Source organism: Marmota flaviventris, chromosome 1, assembly GCF_047511675.1.
Source record: "Marmota flaviventris isolate mMarFla1 chromosome 1, mMarFla1.hap1, whole genome shotgun sequence".
NCBI lineage: Eukaryota > Metazoa > Chordata > Mammalia > Rodentia > Sciuridae > Marmota > Marmota flaviventris.
In genome coordinates this window covers 66,174,273-66,200,863 of record NC_092498.1, presented here as the reverse complement: position 1 = coordinate 66,200,863, position 26,591 = coordinate 66,174,273, and the positions used below count along the sequence as shown (strand labels likewise).

General features: G+C 31.8%; 1 protein-coding gene across 2 annotated transcripts in view; it reads left to right on the top strand.

Annotated features, from left to right (window-relative positions):
- Positions 1-26,591, top strand: part of Sema3a (semaphorin 3A) — a 191,606-nt gene that overhangs the window by 70,901 nt on the left and 94,114 nt on the right. The window lies entirely within an intron of this gene.

Here is a 26,591-nt window from a genome sequence, read left to right as displayed (position 1 = left end):
AGAAATGATGCCTTACATGTGCACAATGATCTGATCTCATGTTTGGCCCAAACTATTCACACTGGTATTCTTGCTCAACTAAATATTTTTATATTTTGGTTTATTATTTTGGTATGAAAAAGAAAAAAAAATGTTTCTTTGTCCACTGCTTCTAAAAGATGTTTGGAAAAATTTATTGAGGAAATCATAGGTAAATATAAGTAAAAAGTAAAATTGACAAAACATTGCTAAATGTTGAAAGCAGTTTGTGAATTGAGGTTATCCATTGCTTTCAATTATAAACCTTTTAATAATTTTTGGCACTAATTCTTAAGAAGAACAAATGTGTTCATGTGGTAAGATAATCGTATTTGACAGAATTTTCTTCCAAATTGGAATTCAGAAAAACTCAACCAATAAAGGATTTGTTCACAGAATATTTCTGGAATCCTAAATCTAAGATCTAATTTATAGGTCATTTTAACTTACACACTGGATCTCCTCTCTAAATTTTCTTGAGTTATCTTCAGGTGCTCTTTAGTTTCAAAAAATTAGAAATTGATAGTTTGCATTGTGTTTTCTTTGTATACAAAGGCACCTTACAGATTGTGTTTTCTGGGCTAACACAATTGAATATTTATGTTTTCCAATGAGTCTGGGAAGAATAAGACACTTTCACAAGTACTCACCAGTGTAAGCCATGGCCCTCTGTCAGCCTCTTCACCCACTGTATCCTTCCTCCCTTCTTCTTCACTGTCCTTGCTGACATAGCTAAAAATTTTAAATAAAGAGTAATTTTTAAGGAAAGGAAGTTCTATTTAACTTGCTTGTTTCATGTTGATGAAATTAGCAATGCGTTCAGGAATGTGGCCCTAAAGACATTATATACTGAATTTTTTTATGCCTTCTGATTAAATAAGGCTCTCTTTGCTACCTTCTAAGCTATTTCCTAATAATCATTCAGGTGTCCTAAAACTTGGGCCCAGGGTGATTGTCCCATTTTTCTGTATTGTGGTGATAGCTCTATAGAACCCTGTTCACATTAAATTGCTCTTTTCTTCCATTTATTTATTTATTTATTTATTTATTTTTAACACCTGTCAAAAAATTGTGAAGGACATGATTACCTGATTGGCAATGGAATCAGGAACTCTTAAGCTCCTTGTACAGATTATTGGGAAAGACTTGGATCCTGGTGTCACATCAGGCTACTAGCTATGGAGCACTGAAGAAATCATTTAATCTCTACAAAACTCTGGCTCACAATATGCAAAATAAACTAAACAAAACCTTTTGGATCCTTAGTATCCATGTCTTCTAAATGAGAGATTGGCTTATTGCCTCTAACTGCCTTCTGACCCTCCTAGCAGGGTGTGACTCCTTGATGTTTTCTGCTGCAGAAACTCTAATCCCCTTATTGTTGAAAGCCTGTCCTTTGGCCTCAGACTGCAGGGCTTTTGTGCATCCTGAATTCAGTACTAACTGCTTGATCTGCAGTAAGATGTTTCTTTTCATTGCATCTATGTTTCTCATCTAGAAAGCTGTCATGCAAAATGGTCCCCATACTTGCTGTGAAAGTTAAACATTGTTCAATAGGTAGAGGCTGTGGAAAAGGGGCAATGAATATTGGAAAATATAAATTTACATCTCAGGCTGAAAGCTATTGCTGTTTTTCTTGATAATAATTGTCATCTTACCTCTTAAATATCCCTCACTTTATCTGAGGTTGTAATTTATGGCACCATGCTCCCCCTGTGGCTGGGTGATTCTGTACTTGTCTTAATTTCCCCCTTTTTAAATTTTGAGGCTTACACAGTCTCAATGATAATTTACAATAAAATGTCACAGCATTTTTATCATTTTTCCCATAATGTTTGTTTTTCGGAATTTGCAATTTGATGGCATTGACAGCCTATTTCCTTTTCAACTCCTCAACTGCCCATTGCTGTCTTATGGGTGTGGGCCAGTGGGTGAATGAAGAGGTACAGGCCATTTGCCTGGGATCTCCTCCCTTGAAAACAATAAGTAAACAAAGCTTATATATGAGCTCCTCTGAGATGGGAGATTGGGGTTCAAGTATTTTCTCAAAACTCTAAAACCCAGAGACTTTGAGAAAGATCCCCCTTCAGAAGCACAGTGATTCTGATTTGCATGAATACAATAAAATGGGAAATACTGTTCCAGACTGCTTAGGAGGTCAGTAGGAAGATGATTATGCAATTACCTGGGGAATTTGGAGCAGTCTAGACAGGCAATCTAGGAAATTCTGGAAAAGATATTATCAAGATATCTTGTCTAGACTACATCAAATTCAATTTTCAATGCTTAAACTGCCTTATGAGACAATCTGCTTTAAATTGATCTACACAAGTACTTAAAATACTACCCTTGACTTTAAACAATTATGCTGTTTTTGAAGTTGAGAAAAGGATACAATATATATATATATTACCCTGTTAGAAAAAGAATGACAGTAATGGAAAGCTTGCAAAAGTAAGAAATAAAATAGCTAACAGGAGCAAGGCTGGGATTCTTAGAAGAGAGTTCGTAAAAGCTCATGAAGTTTGAATATCCTAACTCTTATTTACAAGAGGGAGTTTTCAGAAAAAAAAAAAAAAAAAAAGGACATGCCTTCTAAATTCTAGTTTAAAAACTGAATGGGTACTCTGCTGATACCTGCCCCATGCCATATGAAATAATGAAATACGATTTCCTTTTTAAAATTTGGTCCAGTCTTTATATAATTCAAACAATTTTAGGAGAAAAAGACATTTTGGTTTTATCAAGACTTTCATCAACATTTTAACATTCAATTGTTTTCTTTGCAGTTTCTTTTCTAACACTGTCTTACACTGAGTTCCCAAGCTAGCTGAAACCTCTTTGTTAGAAAATAACACTATAGACTTAACATTCTGAATGGCAGAATGCTACATAGGAAAGACATCTTTTTGAAACAAATCAAGATTCCCGGCATCATTTAATAGCTTTGGATCTTATAGGAGAAATTAACATTTGTGTTTTAATGATAAACAATTACAAAATACCTCCAAGTTTAGTCTTCTAGCTGTAAAAGTAGTTCTATTTTACTATTTGTAGCATGTTAGTAACAATACATACATTCTTAAAGTGTATTCCAAAATCTTGTCTTGTATAGTGAATGCCTTTTGACCACACGCAGTATGTCATTGATTGCTGTATTAAACAGATTTTCTGTTTCCTGTGGTACATTTGGGAGTTGGTAGACATATTAATTAACTCCAGTTCTGTAAGATATGTGTCAATCAATTCTTGGGTATCTGCCAATAGCACTTGACATTGCAGATAACTGTCAATGAGGTCACATACTTCGTACACATGTGTGTGTTTATCATAAAATGCGTACAGAGTTCACGGAAGGAATAATTCAGAACTAGAGCACAGATGAGTTTTGAGCTGAAGCTCTCAGCATCTATGCCATTCAAATGAAAATTGTAAGTCATCCTTAAGAGGCAGACTATTCCCAAATGGCTTATAGTATATGGTATTTCCCTTCAAATTTACATCTGTTCATAAAAAAAGCATGAATTTAAGAAGAGTATAGCTTTTCGAAGAAGTCTCTGGATGTTTTCTCAAATTCCAAATGGGCCTCTTCTATGTACTGGCAGGAAATCTAAAGAAAGATGGACCCAGATGAGAGCTGGAAAGTATTAAGTCTATAAATACTCTCATAATGTCATGATCTCAATTTATGTCAGAACCAAAGGGACATTAAGAAACGCAATGAGGCTTAATGGCTATCTCTAAGGTCATTTCCACAATGACAACCAACATATCTATATATAAACTGAAATAGTTTGTCTGGTTTTTCCTTTCTACCAAAAATAGGAATTTGTTCTTATGTGAAACTTTGAATCAAATGTTCTTAGTAACAATCCCTTAGGCCAGAATACTATTTAAGTATTAGGGAGTGTTCTATCAACTAACTGATGCACATAGTCTAACCCCTTCTGGAAAATTGCCTCTCTCAATTTATTATGTTATTCAGTTGAGTGGAGCAGAAATTTATTTCCAAGAAGAGATATTAACATAGAAAAATTCAAATATGTTTGTAAAATAATGAGGAATTGCTTTTGGGTACCTTTACAACTTTACAACTTTCTTTTGGGTACCTTTACAACATATACTGTCTTCTGTATTTTCTTTGTAGCAAGCTAACCTGGGTGACAAAAATCAGTAGTCCTAGGCAATTCCTTCTTAGCTGTTCATCATCTCCACCAGAGGCAAGGTATCCCTCATTTGCACTAGTGAAACTTAGTGCAGTGCATTAAATTTCACAAATGTAGTAAAGGCTAACTGTTCTGTGATGTTTAGGTTTTTCTTTCCTAATCAGTTGAATACTTGAATCATGATAGAAGACTGACCTGCGTAAGTTTCTATGTGTAGTAAACAATGCTATCATTTATATTTCAAGTTATATTTTTAAATGACCTGCTGTTTGTGTTTGAGACAAAGCTCCACAGATCATGAATTCAAAGAGAACTTCCTCAACATTTTTTCCAATTAACTTAGAATTCTGAACTCTAAATATTGTCAATAAGACTATTTCTTAAAAATTAACAAAGCTAGTTATCAAGTTAAGAAGTAAGGGGGTCTAAGTTATGATTAGAAACAAGACTAGATTTAAAAAAAAGGAATTTAAAAGTGGTAAAAATACATAGATAGATAGATAGATAGATAGATAGATAGATAGATAGACAGACAGACAATAACTCCAAACCAATATCCCTCACACACTTATTTAAAATTTTTGTCTTATTGACAATATTTGTAATCTTACTGACAATATTTAGAGTTCAGAATTCTAATAGTTAATTGGAAAAATAGAGTGTAACTTATGAAGGAGATTTTGCTGTAGTTGAAAGAGAGAAAAAGTGAAAGAATTAAATTATCCCAGGTCACAGGTAAGGATAGAACTGACAGTTCCTCTGACAAGTTTCTGGGCAGGAGAACCATGTTGACATTGCAAATACATGTTTACTTTTCAGGATACACAGCAACATCTTTGTCACATGGTGCTCTATAGCTAATTTTAATAATATTTGTTTTCTAATTTTGTTGGTACTTAATTTTAAGCACGAAGAGCATAACTTAGCTTTGTAATTCTACCAAATTTCTACTAGAAAATATACAAAGTAAGGTTACCCTGACAACACACCAGGAAGTCACTTAGCTGTGGTTTTTAAGATAGTGTAAACTCTTTCCTTACGTTCCTCAAAGAGGACATTGCCTTTGCCCTAGTTTAATAGCCTCTGTCCATGAGTCCTCATGGTTCTCAGCTGCTTCAGACTGGGCACATGTGGTCTGCATGATTTTAACACTGCTTTTTCTCTAGAAATGTCTCATCCATTTACAGTACATCTATCACTGTCTTCCAAAGCTAGAGCCAGTTAACTAGGGAGTTGCAAAAATAAATAGAACATATATTTCATGATGGAAGCATTACCCTACCCTGATTTATTCTTTCTAGAGTAAATTTTAAGGAGAAATGTAAAGGTAAAGGCTACCAAGCATCCTAACAAACTCTTTCAGGATAGACAAATAGAGAAGAAGTTAACCTTCATCGTCATGCAACGATACTCTTACCATGTGTTAGCATCTCTAATTAAGTTTGAGTTGACTTCACTAACACAAAGTCACATAGTTTATTAGGGCTCGGGCTTGGACTAGCACCCTTGTTTGAAGGTTCTTCACTTTATGTTGCTTACTCCATATTGTACATTAGGGTTTTCTGGAACTCTTCTATCTAATAGTAATATAATGCAAGAGATTTATATAATTTTTATTTTTCTAATACAAGGGCAGATGAAATTAATTTTAATAATATATTTTACTTAATTTAATATATTCAAAATATCATTTCAGTATGCTGTCAATAACATTTACATTGGCTTGTACTTCTTTAGAAATTCAGTATATATTGTTTACTTATAGTTCAATTTAGTTCAGACTAGTAATTGCAAGAGCTCAATAGCCTCATGTGTCTAGTGGCTACTTTACAGAAAATCCTGGTCTAAGAAGGTAAATGAAGGCTACAGTGCAGAATGATTGGCAGTCATCATGTCGACCTTAGCGTTTGTGTAAGAAATTTAATATATTTTTAACCCCCATATTAAAATATTAAAATATCATTGCCTCGAAAACTTAATGAGCTCTAGAAGTTAAAAATAACAGATGTGTAGTCCAATATATTGCACATTTGAACTTCAAGAGGGTGAGGAGAGAAAACCATATTCTACAATTGCACAGTGATTTTTAAAATGGTAATAATTTTTCAGAGAATTTTATGGTTAAAGTTCCAAACTGCATGCTTTCAGTTGCCATTCCCCAGTGTACAAATGTGTGAAAAGGGCCCTTATTTCCAAGGGAAAAGGGAAGAAATTATTATTTGTCTAGAATATTGAAAAGGTGAGTTTGGTGTCATAACTTTGTATCAAACAGCTTTTTCTTCATGAGATCTCCTTAAAGCCCTTATGCAAAGGAAGGAACTAACCTCGTGGATCTAATTAATAACCTTGTCATGAAAGCAAACACATGAACTTGTAAGAAGTCATAAAGATATAGCTTTGTCTGAGTAACTAAGGTGCATTTGACTGCATTGACTATAAATGCAAAAGGAATATAGAGACAAAAAAAGAGATCATGGAGTACCATGGAAGAGCAGTCAGATTAGTCAGTTATAACCTTGAAGGGGAGGTGAGACTAAAGCTTAGTCTTGCACTGTGAGCCAGCTTGGACAGCTGGAGAGCTGGGGAAGAAGAAATAGCAGAGACTGGGGAGGAAAATCAGCATGTGGCGATGAGAATAGCAGTGAGGTAAAAAGGAAGGACATAACGAGCAAAGCAGACCTTCTGGGATAGATTTTTATTTATTAAATACATTTGACAGAGTAATGAGAAATAACATGTTTATCTAGGTTTCTTCAAATTTGAAGCTACAATTATGCTCAAGTGTTATAACCAGCATCCAAGTTACCTTGGAAGCAATTGTATTCAAGTAAATGATTCAAAAAATAAAATCGTCTTTAATAAAAACAGAGGCAATTTTTCTAAGCAAAATCCTAAGATTAATGATGAGGAATACAAACACAAATGTCCTCCCTTAAAGAGCTCACATAGCACGAAAAAATTTAACTTCAAGCATCGGCAATCATAAGAATTATGCTTCTAACAAGTAGTATTTCTTGGACAATTAATGTATGTCCTGTAGTATCTGCTTTGAATGCACTATTTCACTGAATTGTCATAAAATCTGATGAGGCATTTCATTTTACTAATAAGAAAACTAAGGTTTCCAGAGTCCTCTGAAATGAACCTGAGGTAATCATTGTATTCAATGGTTAATGTCCAAGTCTAGAACCTGCATCTTCAAAGGCAATACCAACAGCCTGCAGTAGGAGAGAAAAAAAAAAAAAAAGATGAATTCTGATTTAGGAGATTAAGTCAAGCATTTTTTCCTGTATTACATCTCAGATATACGTAACACATACTTACTTTGTTTGTTTATTTATTTATTTATTTATTTGGTACTGGGAATTGAACCCAAGGATGTTTTTGCCGCTCTTTTTTATTTTTCATTTTGAGAAAAGGAGCTCACTAAATTGCTGAGGCTGGCCTTGAACTTGCAGTCCTCCCACCTCAGCCTCCTGAGCCACTGGGATTACAGGCGTGTACCACTGCACCCAACTCACCTACCCAGTATGAACAAGGTGATGAGTAAATAGTAAAGGATCACTTGATGAAGGGAATAACGTGTGTCCCATTCAACTGGGTTTAGAAAAATGGATGAAGAATTGATGGATGTGGAAGATAAGTAAGATATGGGAGCAGTGAATAGGACAAAGAAAATATCTTCATGAGATCTCCTTAAAGTCCTTATGCTTCTTATAGGAAGAAAGTAACCTTGGGGATCTAGTAAACTTGTCATGAAAGCAAACACATGAACTTGTAAGAAGTCATAAAGATATAGCATTGTCTAAGTAACTAAGGTGCATTTGACTCCATTGACAATAAATGAGCAAATGAAGATAACCCAATGTGCATTTAGTATGATGCTTTATAAAAGAGCTGAGACCGTGCAAAGTTGAGAACAAGTTGAGTTAGGAAAGCTAGTCAACAGCTATGTAAGTTTTAAGTAAGAGACTACTTCTATTACCATGATTAGTTTTGAAACATACTTCTGATATAAATATGGGAAGAAAATGAATAAGTATCTAGGTATATCCAATTTGAGACTGTGGCTGAATTTGGTAGTGGCACAATGAGACCCTAGATTGAGATTGAGTGAAAGATACAGAATAAAATGCTAATTTTTTTTAAAAAGAAAACAACAAGATATCAAAGTCACATTCAGATTTCATAACTATTAAATAAACTATAGCAAATGAAACAGTTTAAACTTTCCAGTGGAAAATATGGGCTTCCAATTCTTTTGTGATAATTAGGCAAACATGTTTTGTAGTTCGTTGTGGCTCTAGCAAAGTTTTTACTCCTGAGCCTACAAACAAGCAGCATTTATTTTATACATAAACATTAAGTTATTGTGTATAAAGTTATGTGAATTTCTTACCCATACTATAGCACAAAAGGCAGTTTCTCCAAACTTATAAATTCAGAGAAAGATATTTTGTATAAGTCAGATGAGAAAGCAATTCAAAAGCACTTTTATTAAAAATCCTTCACACAAGAAAAACTAAACAGAAAAGAATAAAATTTAATATACACTGTTTACAAATAGTAATTTTATTGTCAAAAACCACAAAGCTATGCTATTTGTAATGCTTTACTACATTTCAGCTTCTATTAATTATATTAAATTTCATGAAAATGATATTTATAGCTTATCCCTAGTTGTTCTGTCCAATTGCTTTTTTGCTATGACTACTTCTTATCATAGTGGTTATTATGTTTGTTAGTAATCGTGGCTATCATTGTTGGCATATTTGATGACTTTCTCAACATTATAAAATTTCTTTATCACAGCTCTGTGATCTAAATATTATCTTCACTCTTCATTTATATAAATGAAGGTTCTGAAAGGTTCAAGAAGTTACCTATCAATACATAGCTAGTAAATCTGTTCTTATCACCATCATAACATATGGTCTTTCTAATGACAAAAATATTATACCCAACTGGGATTATATTGTACCATGTGTTTATTAATATTCAAGTCTAAACAATCTGAAAACATTGAATTTTAAGTTAAATTCATCAAAACTTGCATAATCAAGGACCTTCTTGAAAATAGCATTTAATTCTTTGTGCTGAAAATGTGATAGTACATGTCAACTTGGTAAAATTCAATGCCGATGACAACGGAGTCCTTTAAAAGATTATGATAATAATATAACCAGTAAATGCTGTTTCAATAAAACAAGTGCTAAGATATCCCACAGAAACAGCCACATCTGTTACTACTAATTCTTTTCATAGATAACCTGGAGATTGAGCAAAGATAACCAAAAACCCAGTTAATCTACCCTTAACTTCCACTCAGACACTTGATAGAATGGTAATACACTTTATAAAGTGAATTGTAATTATTTTTCTACCAAAGAGGTAAAAATAGAATTTGTAGCATTAATAAAAGTATACTTAAAATAGAGCCCTTAAAATATAAAAAAAGATTTTCCAACACTTGTTCAAAGTAAGTTTAACAATAATGCATTTATTTTTCTCCTAATATTTTGATCATGTCATATTTCAATGACAGAAAAACCTTTGCAACAGTATATGCTAGGAAAATTGCCATAAATTAGTAAATTCTAGATTGTTTTAAAAACAGAAAATACTGAATTTCATATGGCATCTGTATTATTACATAATAATGGACATATTCATTATTCCATTGTACTCAACGTAAATGAATTTATCTAGCTTTTCTACTGAAAAAGATGTTGAAATATTACCATGTTTGGAAAACAGAGCTACATTTCACTCAATTTCAAATTTATAGATCTTTAAAAATTCCAGGTAGGACAAGTGTATTTGGAGAAATATATACTTCTGTAAAGGATGATCCTTTGATCATTGTCTAAAATGTTGAATACCATACACCTTCATCTTTATATATTTTGCTATTATATATTGGTCATTTAACATCCTTTCAAATAAGTAATAGAAAATTTGGTACTACTACCTGAGCATAGCTTTGTAATTTGAACATATACAGGCAGCCAATAACACCATTTCAAATTGTAAGAAATCAAACCATATATAATGACTACTTTTCATTTTTATTTTATTTTTATTTTCCAGTCTGCCATTCTAATTCAATTGTGCATCTTTGGTCACTGAAAGTAATCTCAGGAATTGCTGAGTGGCTAAAATGGAAGTCTAATGGGATCTAAAATCAATTCACAGGTCTGCCATTGACTCATTGTGTGACTTTTGCTGCCACTGAAATGGCATTAAATTGGTCTCCTCAACATTTTCATCCCTTAGTATTTGTCTCTTGCTAAAAAAATACTTATCTGATGCACACTAAGCATGCACACTTAAGAAGATAGGTTACTGATAAAGAAGTACAGGCTACCTTCTATTGCAGCCAGTTACCTCACTTGAGATTATCACAAAGCTTTATACAAAGGCTAAAAGTCTGAATGATGCAGATGGGGTTTTGTATACATGCCAGGGTTCAAGCTCCTTTCCAGTGCTTTTACCTTGGCAATTTTTTCTTCTTTTGATTTATATTTTGTTGGCATTTAGTAGCTAGCTTACCTCATATTTAAATTGCTTAACCTGGAAAGGATGAATATTTAGTGTTCCACATTTACTTGCCCTCTGTTGGCCTAAATCTTGGGGACAAATGTAGATTTGAAGAAGAAATACTCACTCTTTGAATAATGTTATGCTAGATAGCGATGTTAGTTACCACCTTGTCACCATGTCACAGTTTCACTAAGAGTGATATGGAAACATTTTTAAATTAATGCTAAAATTTCACAGTATCTTAGGCATATGTAAAGCTCTTTTCTTTTCCGGAAAGATATAAAGCCTGACCAGACAGAGGAATAGGAAATGTTATATGGGTAGTGAGCAAAATATTGCCATTTTTAATTTACGAACATCCAGCAAACTAGTTGTGAGCTGAAGAACCTTGTTTATAAATTTTATCAGGCACAATTTTTGTTTTCCAACCTCTTGATTGAAAAACCAATTTCAGATGAGGTAAAAAGATAACATTAAATGATGTTTTGCCACATAAATTATAACAAATTTCATCCCAGTTTCTGTTCTACTTTCTATCAAGATCTGAAATTTTTAATAATCTCAAGGCAAAATGAAAAGCATGATACTTGTGTTAAAAATATACATTTATCTGGAAATTTTTAATATGAAAAGTTAAGTGGAAAAATTTTAAATAGTCCCAATGTTTTAAGTTCATTACTATATTGAAAATACAGTTCAGCAATATCTGATATCTTCCTTTAAAAAAAATATATGTCCAGTGATAAATGGTGTCTACAACCTCCATGAAATTCTTGCTTAAAAACATATTTTAAAAGATCCTATAGCAAATAGCTACCCTACAGTTCCTCTAATTCCTATTTTTCACATTAGAATAAAGAAATTTTAAACTCAATTTGATTAACTAGTGTTCTGAAATCTATGGGTGCTTAGTGGCAAAACTGGATTTAAGTTCTCTCAACAGCTAACTCAGTGCTCTTTTTATTATAGTTCATTGCTTTGCTTTCACTGCCAAATGCATAAAAGAAAAGGGAAGCCACAATTACCTATATGCTTCAAGCTGCTTATGTTTTTTTAAAATAAAATATATTTCTGTGAGTAACATTAGATAATTATTGTTAAAATACAGTTTTTTTTTAAACCTTTATTTCTCTGGGCATATATTTTGTGATTATAAGCCATATCATGTAATTTCAGAGGAAAGTTTTCATGATTATTTCACAACAATAACATTTAGTTATTGGAAATAAGTTGACTGCCTCTACAAAGTAGATAAAATTTGTTTTAATACCTTTTATTCTCATAAAAGTAGCTGGATTTAAGATGATTTGTATTTGTTAAAGCAGTCAGCGTGTATCAAATATTATTAAAGAAAATATTTGAAAACATTAGAGAAGCAACCCAAACACAAGAATCATGCAACATTTCACTCCCACACTTCTGCATACAATGGACAGGAATGACTAAATGTTTTGATCTCCCATGGATAACATAAAAGAGGAAAAAGGAGAAAACTAAAACAACATCTGTTAGTAAAAATGTTTAATGAACAAGGTGGAGACTAGCTGAGTGTTGACATAGAGCATGAAAAAAGAAAAATAAAAAGATAAAATGCAGATATAAAATTATTCATCATCACTTATCACAATAGTCCAAAGAGATAATGTTTGACTTAAGAAGAAGAAATTAAAATAAAAGCAGTTTGATCTATATTTAAAGTACTTAACTTAAAAACTATTAGTGGGTTTTCTACAAATGTATTCATTGGGATTATATTATATACATATATGTATTCTATTATATAGTGCATTATATACAAATATATATATATATATCTGTATATATATATATATATATATATATATATATATACACACAGATATATTTTCAACTATTACAAATACTCAATGCAAAAATATTGCATGGATACTTTGTGAATTTGATAGTAATTTCAAGTTTGTGAATTTTGGTATCCTAAAGTGTGTTGTTGCCGATGGTGGGTTTTTATTTTTTAGAATTGATGTCATATTGTACTGTTAAAGAATAGATTCCACTCTCATGTAATTTAATACTTTCTAGGATTCTGAATGTAAGAGCAGCAGCTCCCAGTCTTCTGTCTGGTGGATGACATGCTTGTGTGCATGTGGCATTTTTCATGGGCACAAGACCATCATTATATGCATGATGTTTTGGAATTCCAGTGGGTAAATTAATGACATTAGAGACTTAACCTTGAATTGGCCATAATTTCTTTAAAAATAATAGTAAGATAAAAAGAAAGCTATTTAAGTTCAGGAAAGCAAGCCATGTTTAAGGTCAGAGACAGTGCAACATGGGCAAGAAATAGCAAGAATTCATGATCTCAGATGTAGTGAGAAAATACTTGGGAAATATAAAAGAGAGACATTTGCCTCTGAGGTGGTGCCTGCATATAATAGACTAAGTGGAGTCTTCTGCTGAGTACCAGACCAGAGGCTTAAAGGTCACAAAAACATATGGTTTCACTTGATGAAAAAATACTCCCTCCACTCCTTAATTCCTCCCTGCTTCCACTTGCCCTATCCAGTCAGGTCTCCACACCAAAGCCAGAGCAATCATCTAAAAAAACAAAAGGTACACTATTACCTTGTCTAAAGCATTCCCTTGCCTCCTTTTCATCCTAGTAATTAAAGAAATCTGCCTTTTTGTCTTGGCCCCTCCTCCCTCTGCATCCTTGTATGGACCACTCACTTTCCTCTCCTAACAACTGGGAGCTCTTTCTTTTCTTTAGGTTCCTTGGCATTCCCAGTCTCTATCCTTGTAGGTCCTTGTACTTATTATTTCTGTTAGCTGGGCATATCTATCCTATGTGTTTGCTTTAATAAATGCATGATCTTGACTTATGCATTACTTCCTCAGAGCAAGTTTCTTTGACTTCTTTTTTATTGTATAATAATGCAATTATTATACATACTTTAATAGCAACACAAATGTGGAGGTCAACAATAAATACATATATTCTGCTAAGTGCTGTAATAAAATTTAAGAGACTATGTCTGAAATAGGAGGGATATTTGTGGTAGTGTTCACATTGCATAAACTCCCTGAACTATTGAAAATCATTTCTTCATTTCTCAAGAGCTTATTCCTCTTAGATGTTTTTTCTCCACAAAGTGAAAATTGAAATGAGACATGAAATAAAATCCTATCTAGTTTGGACTCTTAGGTAAACACTAGCAGGTCTTTCTAAAAAAAAGAAAATATGAGATCTCTATATTATAATACAAGTAATTTTCCATATTTGACATATATCATGACTTTTTTTTTTTCAAATAAGAAGGCTCTTTCTTCTTAGATTTCAATATTCTGTATAAAGTAGGACACAAAGATTTTGGGAGTCTTCTCCCTCATTTACCACAATTAAGAAAATTCAGCATGTTTACAATAAAATGTACATTTTATTCCTGAAAACTAACACATAGGAAGCAATAAATTACAAAAATGATGTGATGTTCAGCAGCAAATTTTTTGAAGCTTAAGAAAGTGGGCGTTGTAAGGTGAGAGGGCAAAGGAGGCCAGCAGAAGGCAAAGGTAGTGGATACACATTCAATAGATAATAACTAAAGGTAGCTTTCAAGAAACTGTGCTCCATTGTTTGAGTTTCAAATTAAAGCTCTCTGAGGATAAAGGAAATTTTTATTTTGGTCAAAGAATTGCCTTTTATCTTCCCCTCATCAGCATTCCAATTGGCAAGAGATGACACAAGCCACTTAACAATCAGGTATTTCAATTTGAAAGGAAGCAAGTTTCCCTTGACTCTCTTTAAATGCCACCCACAACCCCAACCCACCTCCACCATTTTTTTTTTTTTTTTTTTTTTGGTCTGTATATGAACAACATGTATTTGGCATGTGGAAAACATTAATTCACTAACACTCTCAGAGACCAGATCATGAGTTAACTAGAGTTTAGAATCATAGCAGAGTAATGGGAAAATGTACAGATTAATGAAAAAAAAAAAATACAACCTGTGTGTCCATTAGAAAAAGATGCTCTAATATCAAAGAATTCTATTTGTTCAAAACTCATTGCTTTACATTCTAAATAAAGCAACTTAGAATTCTATAGAGCTTAGTAAGTTGGAAAAACAAACACAATCAAAATGCCTCTGTTTAAGCTCTTCATTCACTACTTATTAATAAGTCATTACTTTATCTGGATATTCATATTTACAAAAGCAAGAATTCATTGCCTAAACAAATGGAGTGAAAGTAAAGCAGTTTTATCTAAGCCTGACTGAGTTTCAAGAAACCACTTTAGATTAACCACAGTATTAGATTGAGATTTAATTATATCATTTTACCTAAAAGGGATATTGTAATCAAATGCGTATAATCCAGTAAAGCACTCTGCTAAACAGATTCTGAATTGCAACACTGAGATTTCTCATTCTAATTCCTCCCTCACATTCCCAACCCAGCTCTTTTGCTGACAAGGTATACGCTGTTTTAGTTTGAAGTTTGCTTTTTAGGTTAGATATGAAATATAAAATATTATGTGTAAAGGTGTATTCTACCAATCCAAGCCATTTTCTACAGAATGGTGTCTTATACAATTTAGATGCTTGAAAATATTTTTAATTTCAGTAAATGATATGATCATCCATATCAGTATAGTTATTACAACTTTAAAAGCTTCAGTTTTTAAAAATATTTTGGTTTTAAGAGGAAAAAATTTAAACATTCATTTCATCCCACTTGAACTTGTTTTCCTTCCTTATACTTAGAGGTATAAGCTTTGATTCCATCTTGCATTGTTAATGCAGCTTTTCTTGTCTTCATATTTGAGCTGAATCTTTCCTCCTTAAAGAAACAACATGCTTGCCAAGTTGGAGGCTGTTGTCACAGGAATTTAGGAAAATCATCTGCAAACATTGTTTTCCCTTTCTATCCTTTAAGGAGAAAATAATGAAGGTTATACATTTTAGAAGTAGAAAGGAGAGTATTTCATGATTCAGCATGCATTAGTTCTCTGATTTTTAAATTCTTATATTTTCATTAAAAACACAACATTTATCTTTCCTATAACATATTCAAACTGACTTACTTAGTCCCTGAATTCCATGGTTTTCCTTTTAAGTTCTTACAATCTTATTTCCGAACTAAACTTCAAATCTAGGAGCCACATGCACTTATGCCTCTACTGCAGCATAAAAAAATGAAAATAATCTTGCATAATATTTTGTTATTCAGAGAATAGATGGCATCAAACTTCAGACTTTCAAATCTTCTCAAAAATAATTTCTAGTTTCTGTTTGATAAAAGACAGACTAACTTTGACTCTTTCATGGTTTAATAAATAATGCTTTTTTCAAATATGTTTTCCTAAGAATGAATTTTCATTATGTCTTACTTTAGTTTCTACATATGTATTTAATATTTCAAATTCAAAAATGAATATTACATCACCAGCACATTTCATAACTTTTTTAAAATTTAGATTACACAAAAGTCTTCATTTACAGTTAACAAATCAAGGTAAATACACTCTGTGTTACCAATGAATTGTTTGTGTATGTGTATAAATATATGCATATATAAGCCAAATGTATACATACATATGTATACACACACACACACTTTTGAATTGTATCATTAAAAAAGAAGAATTCAACTTTGCAAAATGAACCCTATAATGAATTTACCAAACGAAAGGATAATAACTACTTTAAGGGAGGAAGTACATTTTTATTAGTTGTTGATGCAATTTAAAATCAGAGTATAGCTATATATGGTTTAGATATATATATATCATTTTCATCAAGCAATTGAAATCTACAGACTATTAAATGGTATCTTGAAACCTACAATTGCACTATAATCCATAATTTCAACATTGTCTTTTTAAATATGTGAAACAATATTTGCAATGTGGCATTTGTCAAAATATGAAAAATTGACAAATTTTATAGATTTGTACCCGTGAAGTTGAAAAACTTACTCCTGTTGAAACAATTGCATTTAATGATGACTTCACTAATTTTAAAAATGACAAAATGTGTACCAGTTATAATTAATATCAACATGTATAGCATATGTCAAAGTGTATTTTCTCTTATAAGTGGAATGCCAAATAGAACATGATGCTGAACTGAGATCTTAAGATTTTCTTCCTAACTAAAGGGAAGTATTTGATACTGGTTCTCTGAAAGCAGGCTGCAAAGCTTGAGATGAGTGCTTAACATATACATTTGTACTAAATGGAATTCTTTTTCCTAACAGCTACAAATTGCATCACCATTGGGTCTTAGGAGGATTAGTACTTCAATGTGTTTTTGCTCTTATCCTATCCTAAGTTTTAAAAAGTAACTTTGCTGCTTGGAAAAAAAAAAAAAGGGCCTCACCTGTTGTTTAAAATCCTGAGGGAAAAAATATTAACAGGAAAGAAGATTCATAACAACAATGTGTCCTCTAGCAAAGGATGAGTTAAGTGTCAATTAGATCAAATTGCACCCTATATTTTTGAATTCTCAAATGAGTATATCATATTATGGTGGGTTTTATCTTGTTAGCCTGGAAGGGGAAAAATACAAAAGAACAGGATTGTGCATTTTATATCATTTTTCTAAATATGTCCTATTTTACAATCAAATGACAATTTCTCATGGTCTTTAAATGTGTGTCAAAATGTATTCACAATTAACCAGCATACTTACACAAAGAATACCATTTATGCTGCATTATGATAATAGTAAATAAAATTGAATTGTATGAGACAAAAATACTTAGAGTTTCTTAAAAACAAAACTGGCAATAAACATCTTATTGACAACTTTTTATGATGATTTTGGGTGAAACCAACATTATGGATTTATAGGAGAACAATAAACTTACATTAAAACCTCAGACAAAGAAAGATATGAAATTAATAGTGAATCTACTAGCATTTTTGCTTAGTAAAGAAACTCTTCTAAGTCAAATATTTTGTCTACTGTAAATGGAAGAAAAGAAGTTGAACAGTTAGGATTAGAATAAATTATGAAGAATCTCAAAAGAAATTTTTGTATATGAAAAAAGAGACAGGCATGATGGTATACAACTATAATCCCAGCTACACTGGAGGCTGAAGAAGGAGGATTGCAAGTTCAAGAGCAATCTTGGCAATTTAACAAGACCCTATCTCAAAATAATAATTAAGGGATGTAGCTCAGTATAGAGCTCTTGCCTGGCATGCCCAAACCTCTGGGCTCATTCACCAGTACTGAAAAAAAAAGAGGGACGTATTAAGATTATCGAGTAGGAAAATCAACATGATGGAAACCGGATTTCGTAAATACTAGTGGAGTATGTGATAAAGTGTGATTGGGTGAAAAGGAATAAAGGGTCAAAGATATTGGCTAGGAAGTTTAGCACAAATCTAGTCTACATAATCAAATGGCAAAGGCAGATTGAAAAAAAAAAAAAAAAACAGAAGAATTCCTTTGCAGAAGGACTAGAGATTTATTTGATATTGATAGTAAAGAATAAATAAAGCAGAAAAGCCAAAGGTATGTTTTAGACATGGTGGTGCCAAATAATGATGATTTTATTGATAGGATTTGGAGCATCATTATTTGAGAACTATATTGATAATAGGATCACCACATTGCATAGCAGGAGTGCAGTGCTTGAATTCCATTTTGTTGAGGTCAGGATGGAGAAGGAACATGTAGGCAAGGTGTCAATTAGGCAAGACTTTAGGTAAAAGGGAAAAAGAAGTAGTGGTGTTAATGAGAGTGGTGACTTCACTTCTGAATGAGAATTTCAACATTTAAAAAGAAATAAGACGGTAGAGAACCAGACTCAATATTAGTAAAGATACTTTTATTGAAGCTAGGGGAATACAGATGGAGAAAAAAGAAGGGATATTAAAGGAAATGGAGAAAATAAAATAGAGATAGGAAGAACAAGCAGAATAAAGGAAAAAAACAGAGCACTATACCTAGAAATAGGCATTCAGAATTTCCATATTCAATGAAAATACCCGCCCCCCCAAAACAAAACAAAACAAAACAAAAGCCTTGGAAGAACTCCAGGGGAGTTGAAGGAAGAACCATTAGTGTTTTCCTGTACCACCCTTTAAGTAGAAAAGTGGAAATGGAATTTAAAATAAAATGTTCATGTGGAAGGCCTAATTGAGGAAAGGTGACAAACAGAATAACTTACATGTGAATTCTGGCTGTGAAAGGGATCAAATTTGAGAGAGTATAGTTCAGCAGGAAAAACAAATTGTGCAACCTGCTAAATTTAACTTTATGGGTCTGAAATATCTTTCCCAATTAATCCCTTCAAAACACCAGGACTTATCTTTGCTTCTCAAGTCTATCATTTGTTACACAGGCCCCGGTTATCATTTTGAGCATATGAAGAAACAAGTTAAGACAATTTGTGGCACATTAAGATTAGACATAATAGGTCCTTGTTCCCAGAGTATTTCCTGAGAACACAAACCACATCTTTATTTTTGCCATGAATTTTAAAAATCACACGTTTCATGTAGCAGCAACTTGAACAGTTAAGCCCACTGTCTTCTATTATAATACCTTGGTCATGTATATAATTATTGCAAATTTCAGATCTGTTAATTACCAGTTGTACCTCCTGAGGCATAAGCAGTCACCTTCACTGTAAAATGAAGAAAATTATATTTTCCTCATAGATCATTTGTGAGGCTAATAGTTGCAATAGGAAAAGTAACCAGAATAAAATAAAATCAAAGAGTTAGTATACTGTTTATCACCTACGAGAAAACACCCTTAGGTGCTAGGGAGGTTAAATACACAACCGTACAACTCCAAAGCATCAGTTCCTGGCCTCCAACAGAAGTGTGCTGACTCTACAGACTATAATCTTGTCCAGCAAAGACCTGGCACTTTCCTCTGTTCTGTTTGCACTGCTGTGATTTAATGCAAGCACTGGGGAACATGCTGGCAAAGGCTGACAGCAGCAGTAGTGATTGTGGTGGCCACATCAACAGCAGGAGCCATCATGCCTTCCATGTGCATACTCTACTTCTGCAAAATTATCACACAGAGCAACCACAGAGTTCATAATAGCCAGAGGGGTAGGGAAAGCAGAAAAAAAAAAAAAAAAAAACAGCATTAGTCTGGCCCCTTCCCTGAGCCCCTGTGGTTGCATATCTTTGGGAGCTAAAATAATGATAATATGCCAACAACAGCAAAACCAAAATCTATATGGAAGGTAAGCAGTTGGGGTTGACCACACATTTATGGCTTAGTTGTACATTCCTCTTTCTAAAACGTGGACTTGTCTAAGCTTCTGACTAACAAAGAGTCTTTTCTCCCTGACAATCCATCCATATGCATCTTTTCCACTTTGCCTCCTTCATTTTTAAAAAGTTTCGGAGAATACAAAGCATTAACAGCAAACGACACCTTCATTTAGTATGGAAAGTTAAGGAGGATACAAAAAACTAGAGTAAAATGAGAGGTGTTTAAAATGAAATTAACTTTATCACATAACTAGTTCAACAAATTTATTCCATATTTTCTAATTGTTTATTCCCTGCTCAAGGTTAATGATCATTTTTACCTGCAATTAGAATTCTAAATTTCAGAATTCACATTTGTGCTACAGTTTAAAGTTTAACACACAATTCAGGATATCCCTCAATTTATCATATTTTCTCCATCTCTGGTCTTGTCACAGGTTTTCATTTCCATCTGTGTTCACTCACTGCCCTCATCTCAGCCCACCAGTTACTTTTTTTCTCCCAGAGCAGTGTCTAAGATTTTATGGTCAGTTTCAAAGCTCTGTGTAACATGATATCCTCCTACATCTATGTTCTCATTTCCTATGACACCCCCTCTCATCCTCCCTTTGCTTCTCCTAAACTTCAATGCAACCCATTGATGCAGTTAGCCAAAAAATATCTCATTCCAAATGTAGCATCCTCCCTTACTAATATTGACACATCCTTATCCTTGATTATTAACATCCCTTGAGAAACCTACATGAGTAGGTACAGGATCCATTACATAGGCATTTTCAGGTTTCAGTGTTCTATACCTTTTCCCCCTATGCCATTAGCTTTGACAGTATATAACAGCATATAGCACAGAACACATAATTTTTCAGAATATTGGATGGTCTTTGAGAGGAATCCCTTTCTAACCATATCTATAAAGACAAAAAATAATACACCTACTGTTGTGTTCACACACACACACACACACACACACACCCTTTCTTATTTTGCTCAAGTTCAGGCACTTTGATGTATTAGAATATCTAAGCAAATGGATATTGTTATCTTTTTATTCAACAACTGTAAAATGGTCTAAAGTTTCCATTTTTCCTTTATATGGAATAGCTTGGACTCAGCAAAATTTGTCAAGTAAAGAGGAGCTAGCTCTCTAATACCTCCATATCCAGAAGCATAAATTTAATTGACAAGAGACTAGGCTCAAATTCCAAAAATGTTCTTTTGATTTTTGAAAACCACAAAACAAGCAGCTCTCTAAAGTGTTTTGGCTCTTTTAGGAAGACTTTTGAGAATATCATAGAGCATCAGCATTTATATTGGTAGTCATTTAATATACCAAATGGATTTTGCTCCCAAATACTTGTTATTCCAAATTAGCTCTGAGGAATTTTAAACAAAATAGGCTTAGGGAATTATTTTATGATTTATGTTCTGGAGAACTGGAATAATCAGATCATGCTATAAGTGACTTCACTTAAATTTTTGTTTATTCTCAATTCACTGGACTCCTTCATGTTTTCAAAGGTTTCTAAATGAAAGTTTATAAAACAATATCTACCAAATTATAATTCATTAGTTGAACATAGTTTTGTTATGGGGAAATTTTCATTACATGAGCTAATATTGTAATTTAAAATAAACTTTAAATATAATTTGTCTAATAACTATTTGATCATCTATTCAAAACATGTGCAATACTTTCAGAGACAACAGAAGTAATAACCAGGTACTCATTACCTAATTTTTTGATCATTTTAAAACTATTGTTGTATAAATAAATTACATAAATGAATAAGTTTTAGAGACTTAAAAGAAAATAAAGAGAGGCTGGGAATGTGGCTCAAGTGGTAACGCGCTCACCTGGCATGTGCGGGGCACTGGGTTCAATCCTCAGCACCACATAAAAAAATAAAATAAAGATGTTGTGTCCACCAAAAACTGAAAAATAAATATTTAAAAAATTATCTCTCTCTCTTCTTTCTCTCTCTCTTTAAAAAAAAAAAGAAAAATGAAAATAAAGAAATAGAAAATTATAACAAAATTGTGATCACAATTTTGATACCAAAATTGTGATCAAACTCTAAAATCAAAAGGCACTAAATACATAAAATCAGCTAAAATGGTGTTAAAATGCTTGGTGCTTCTAAGACTACTACACACTCACCATCTGTATGATCATGATTCTCAGTCAATCAGAAACCAAGACTCAAAAGTGGTAAGCAAAAATAAACACAAAATATTTACAATTAGTAAAGACACTGAGATATATAGCTTGTATTTTATATAGAACACTGCCTTTTACATAATTGGTTATGACTGTATATTAAATATAACAGCAATACAAGTTAGCAAGGAGTAAAGGTTATTAATGGAAAAGATTTTAAAGCTGAGATATTTATTTATAGATCTGAACTTCAGCATTTCAATGTATTTTGATGGATTACATATAATAGTAAAATTAATAAATTAATATTATATATATGAATATATTTACATGTACATATAAAGCTATCTAAGTTCCCAAAATTTAAACTATTTTAAGATAAGCTTAAAGGTAAAATATTATGTTTTATGATTTATTTACCAATATAATTGCAAGTGATCAGTTCTCAAAATTTAACTTGATTTGCATTTTTACAATATATGTTAATATTAATATATATTTCTGTGAAGAGAAATCTCAACATGCTCAAATTATAATATAAAATTGTGATGATGAAACTTATCTTTTAATTAAAATGACATGGGTATCATATTTTTAATAATCAGTATTGTTTCATATTTAAATAATCACAAGAAAATCGCTCACAATTTGAATACGTATTTTTTAAGGTACAAAAAATGGCTCTGAGATTATGAAATCTGAAATATTTTAATTTTGCCACAAAACCAAAATTTAGTTTTTCTTTCCTTGTGTAGATTTTGGATGACTTGAATTTCTTTGAGTTTGAATTAATAGAACAGTAATTTATAGAAATTTCTTGATCTTGAAAGCTAATAAAATAGTTGACTTCACCTATGGATTTTATATGTTCAAGATACACCTAGTTGTTTTAGACATCACTTTATAAGGACCCTTTTTTTTTTTACAAGTTTTTCATAGTGTAACTTTTCTTTTTAAGCATCACCATATTTATGTAGGATTATAAATAAAGATGACTTAAAGATCATGCATTTATTTTTCAAATTGGTCATTGCTTTATTTAGTAGTAAAGGATGTCTTCAATGATAATATTAGAAGTTATCTAAATTCTGTAGGATTTATTAATCTAAAATATAACCATACTTTTTTGGTTATATTTTCAACTCTTTTGTTATAATCTGTTAATAATAGCAAATTGAACATATTCCATTTTTTACCTCTTACTGCTCATCTTAATTATGAAGCTTTGTAGTTAGAACATAGTTCATCTAAATAATTCAAAATTTGAAAATGAAGCAAACATATATAATGTTGTGCTCTTTCAAAATTATATACTTCTTGTCTCTCAGTGCACAAGCACAAAGCAGTATAAAAGTATTACTAAGAGATGTTAAAACAGTATGAAAGGAACCAGCATTAAGGCAAAACTATGAGGCAAACAGAAGGTACTCAACAGGTAGAAGCTGTGTTTAAGTCTTTTGTTTTACTAATGCCACAGGGCAAGCCACCTTAGTCTGGTAACCAATGGTGTTACAAAGGAAAATCAAAATGGGAAAGGGACAGTAATTAAAATAGAAAACCTTTAGTCAACCTGATAATTATTTTCTGTGTTTCTGTTTTCTTAACTATTAAGATATGTATTATAATTTGAGTATGTGTGTGTGTGTGTGTGTGTGTGTGTGTGTGTATATATATATATATATATATATATATATATATATAAAATATCATGGTTTAAAATATTTAAAAATATATGTTAAGTACACACATTTTAATGGAATATGTAATGTACCTGACATCAAATGTGAGAGTGTGAAAAAAAAAATTATATATATATATATATATATATATATATATATGTGTGTGTGTGTGTGTGTGTGTGTGTGTGTACATACATATACACACACAGACACACACACTTTGGATGGCATGTGTACATATGTATGTACACATGCACACATATACATATAATTGGTAGTCTAACAATTTTTTTATATCTATATATTTCCTTCCAATTTATATAATTGCATACATATTTGCTTAAGGTTTTCTGACTATAATTAGGTCACTGATGAAACACAGAACCAGGGAAATATTAACATTTTTAATTCAACAGTGTCTAGACAGTCCAGAAACAAATTTTCCTACATTTTTCTATTATTCCAACATCTGTCTATTGTATAGTTTAAGCCATTCTTCTAAATCTATATCCATCTATATCTATGTTTATTATCTCCACATATGAAAAGTTTAAGTTCTTAATAACAACAATGTACATTTTTAAAGAATTATAAATTACCATAAATAAGCTTAGTAATATGTTAATTGAGCTTCAGTTACTCAAAATAACTCACAATCAGGATTTATTATGCTTTCTCTAATTAAAAATACAATTTGGAATGATACATATGTCCAGTTTATGTGAATGATTATTTTAGGGATACTTTTCAGTATCAAACCTTGCAATCAATAAATGAAATTAAAACCTTGATTTATGCTAGATTATGAAATTATCATTCATTATTGATGCAAAATACTGTTCTCTAGGCATAAATTGACACTTAACCAGTGAGGGACTTTCATTGATAAATAATTTAAGTGTTCGTTATAATAGGTTATGAATAATGACTGAAAGTTAACTCAGAGGTGATATAGAATATCTCCAGTTACTAATTTCATAGCAAAAATAATAACCTGATAATATCTGAATACTTTTTAAGGACTCTTCTGCCTATATTTTGCCATGGTTAATCATGCCAACCAGTTCAATGTTTAAAAAATGTGGATAATTAATTTAGACATAAATTAATATATTTTGAGCAGTAAAAATGTTCATAGATATTTTGAGCAATCAAGTTTTTTTTTTTCTAAATAAAACAGAGGCATGTTAAGTAGCAATGTATGTGAAGATTGACTTATATAAAGAGGAATGATAGAAAAGCTATGGAAATTTATGGCACGGTGACAAGTAGAGTTTTGAATCTCTTTTAGTTTCTCACTAACTTCAGTATTCAACCATGATTAATTGCTAAATCATGTGCTACCTAAATGATGAAATATGAGAGCTTGACCACAATCCTTCTGTGGACTTTGTTTTTTGAAGTAAATAGGAAGAATGGGGACATTTTAGATGATAAATGCAGTGTGGTTTTGGAAAGTGAGCAACAATGCTTTACAAGGGTTGCAAGCTCAAATACCCACAAAGACCATGCAGGTGACATAAAATGAGAAAGAAGGAAATAAAGAATAATTGGAACATCCGGTTGCCATGAAAAATCCTAAGTCCCAAGAAAAGGCATTCAAATTCCAGATTTTAAAATCTTATGTCTGGGGAATAAAGAATGTTTCTGGGCTGGATTCAGTCCATGATATGCGAATTTGAAATTTTATTTAGACATAGCATATAGAAACCCAGATTATTTTCAAAATATCTATCTTGCATTATCATTGTACAAAATATTAAAAATAAAGTAAAATAATATAAATAGAAAAAATACCCAAATTTCATAAGTTAAAGACCAGATAATTTAATGTATTTCCTTCAAATAATTTCTCATCCATCTTACATAGTTCTGCATTATTCCATAATACTTCAAAAATGAAATAGTGGAAGTATGAATTCTAGATATTAAAACATTTAATATAAACAACTATTTTAACAACTTTTTCATTATTGATTGTATAGATATGCCATAGTTACTCTTCATACCTTATTGGCATTAACTTTTTTTTCAGTATTCTTGTGAATACTGAAATACTCACCATTGTAACCTTCTTCTTTTTTTCTTCTTATTACAATTTATTTCCAGACGTGAAATGATCAAGTCTTTGAATATTTTAGGGATATTTTTAGCTCCCAAACTTTTCTCCAAAATTTGTATTTTCACCAAGAATTGACAGAATTGTCTGTTTCTTACAATAACTTTGCCAAAATAATACTTACTCTTGAAGTCTTTGCTAATTTGATGAAAGAAAGTCATAGTTACATCATATCATTATGACAACACTTGAATGACAAGTCTTTGCTGAAACTAAGCTTGGTATAAATAAAATCTTCATCCTTTTAGCCTCATCACTTCCCAGATGGCATCTATGAAAAAAAAATGGAAATGTAAAGAAATCATAAGAACAGATTCCAATTCTTCTTATAGTACATATGGCTCTTTTCCATTAACATATTTACATTTAAGTTGATAAAAATTTCCCAGTGGTGTCTAAGTATGAATACATTTATAAACTGAAGTTGTAAAAACTAATAACTATTCTTTCATAATTTAGAATAAAAACACTGATGCTTTATGGAATTCTAAGATCACAAATAAAAAGTAACTAGATTTTGAAGATGGAAGACTTAAAATGTACATATGAAAAGATATGTGTTCCCCTCTTTCATTTGATTTGCTTTTTGACTGAGCTTACTTTACCAGGTCTCACTGGAGCAAAACAGTGTAGAGTAAATTGTTCATGTTCTGGAATTCCTCATTCTAGCCAAGATAGAA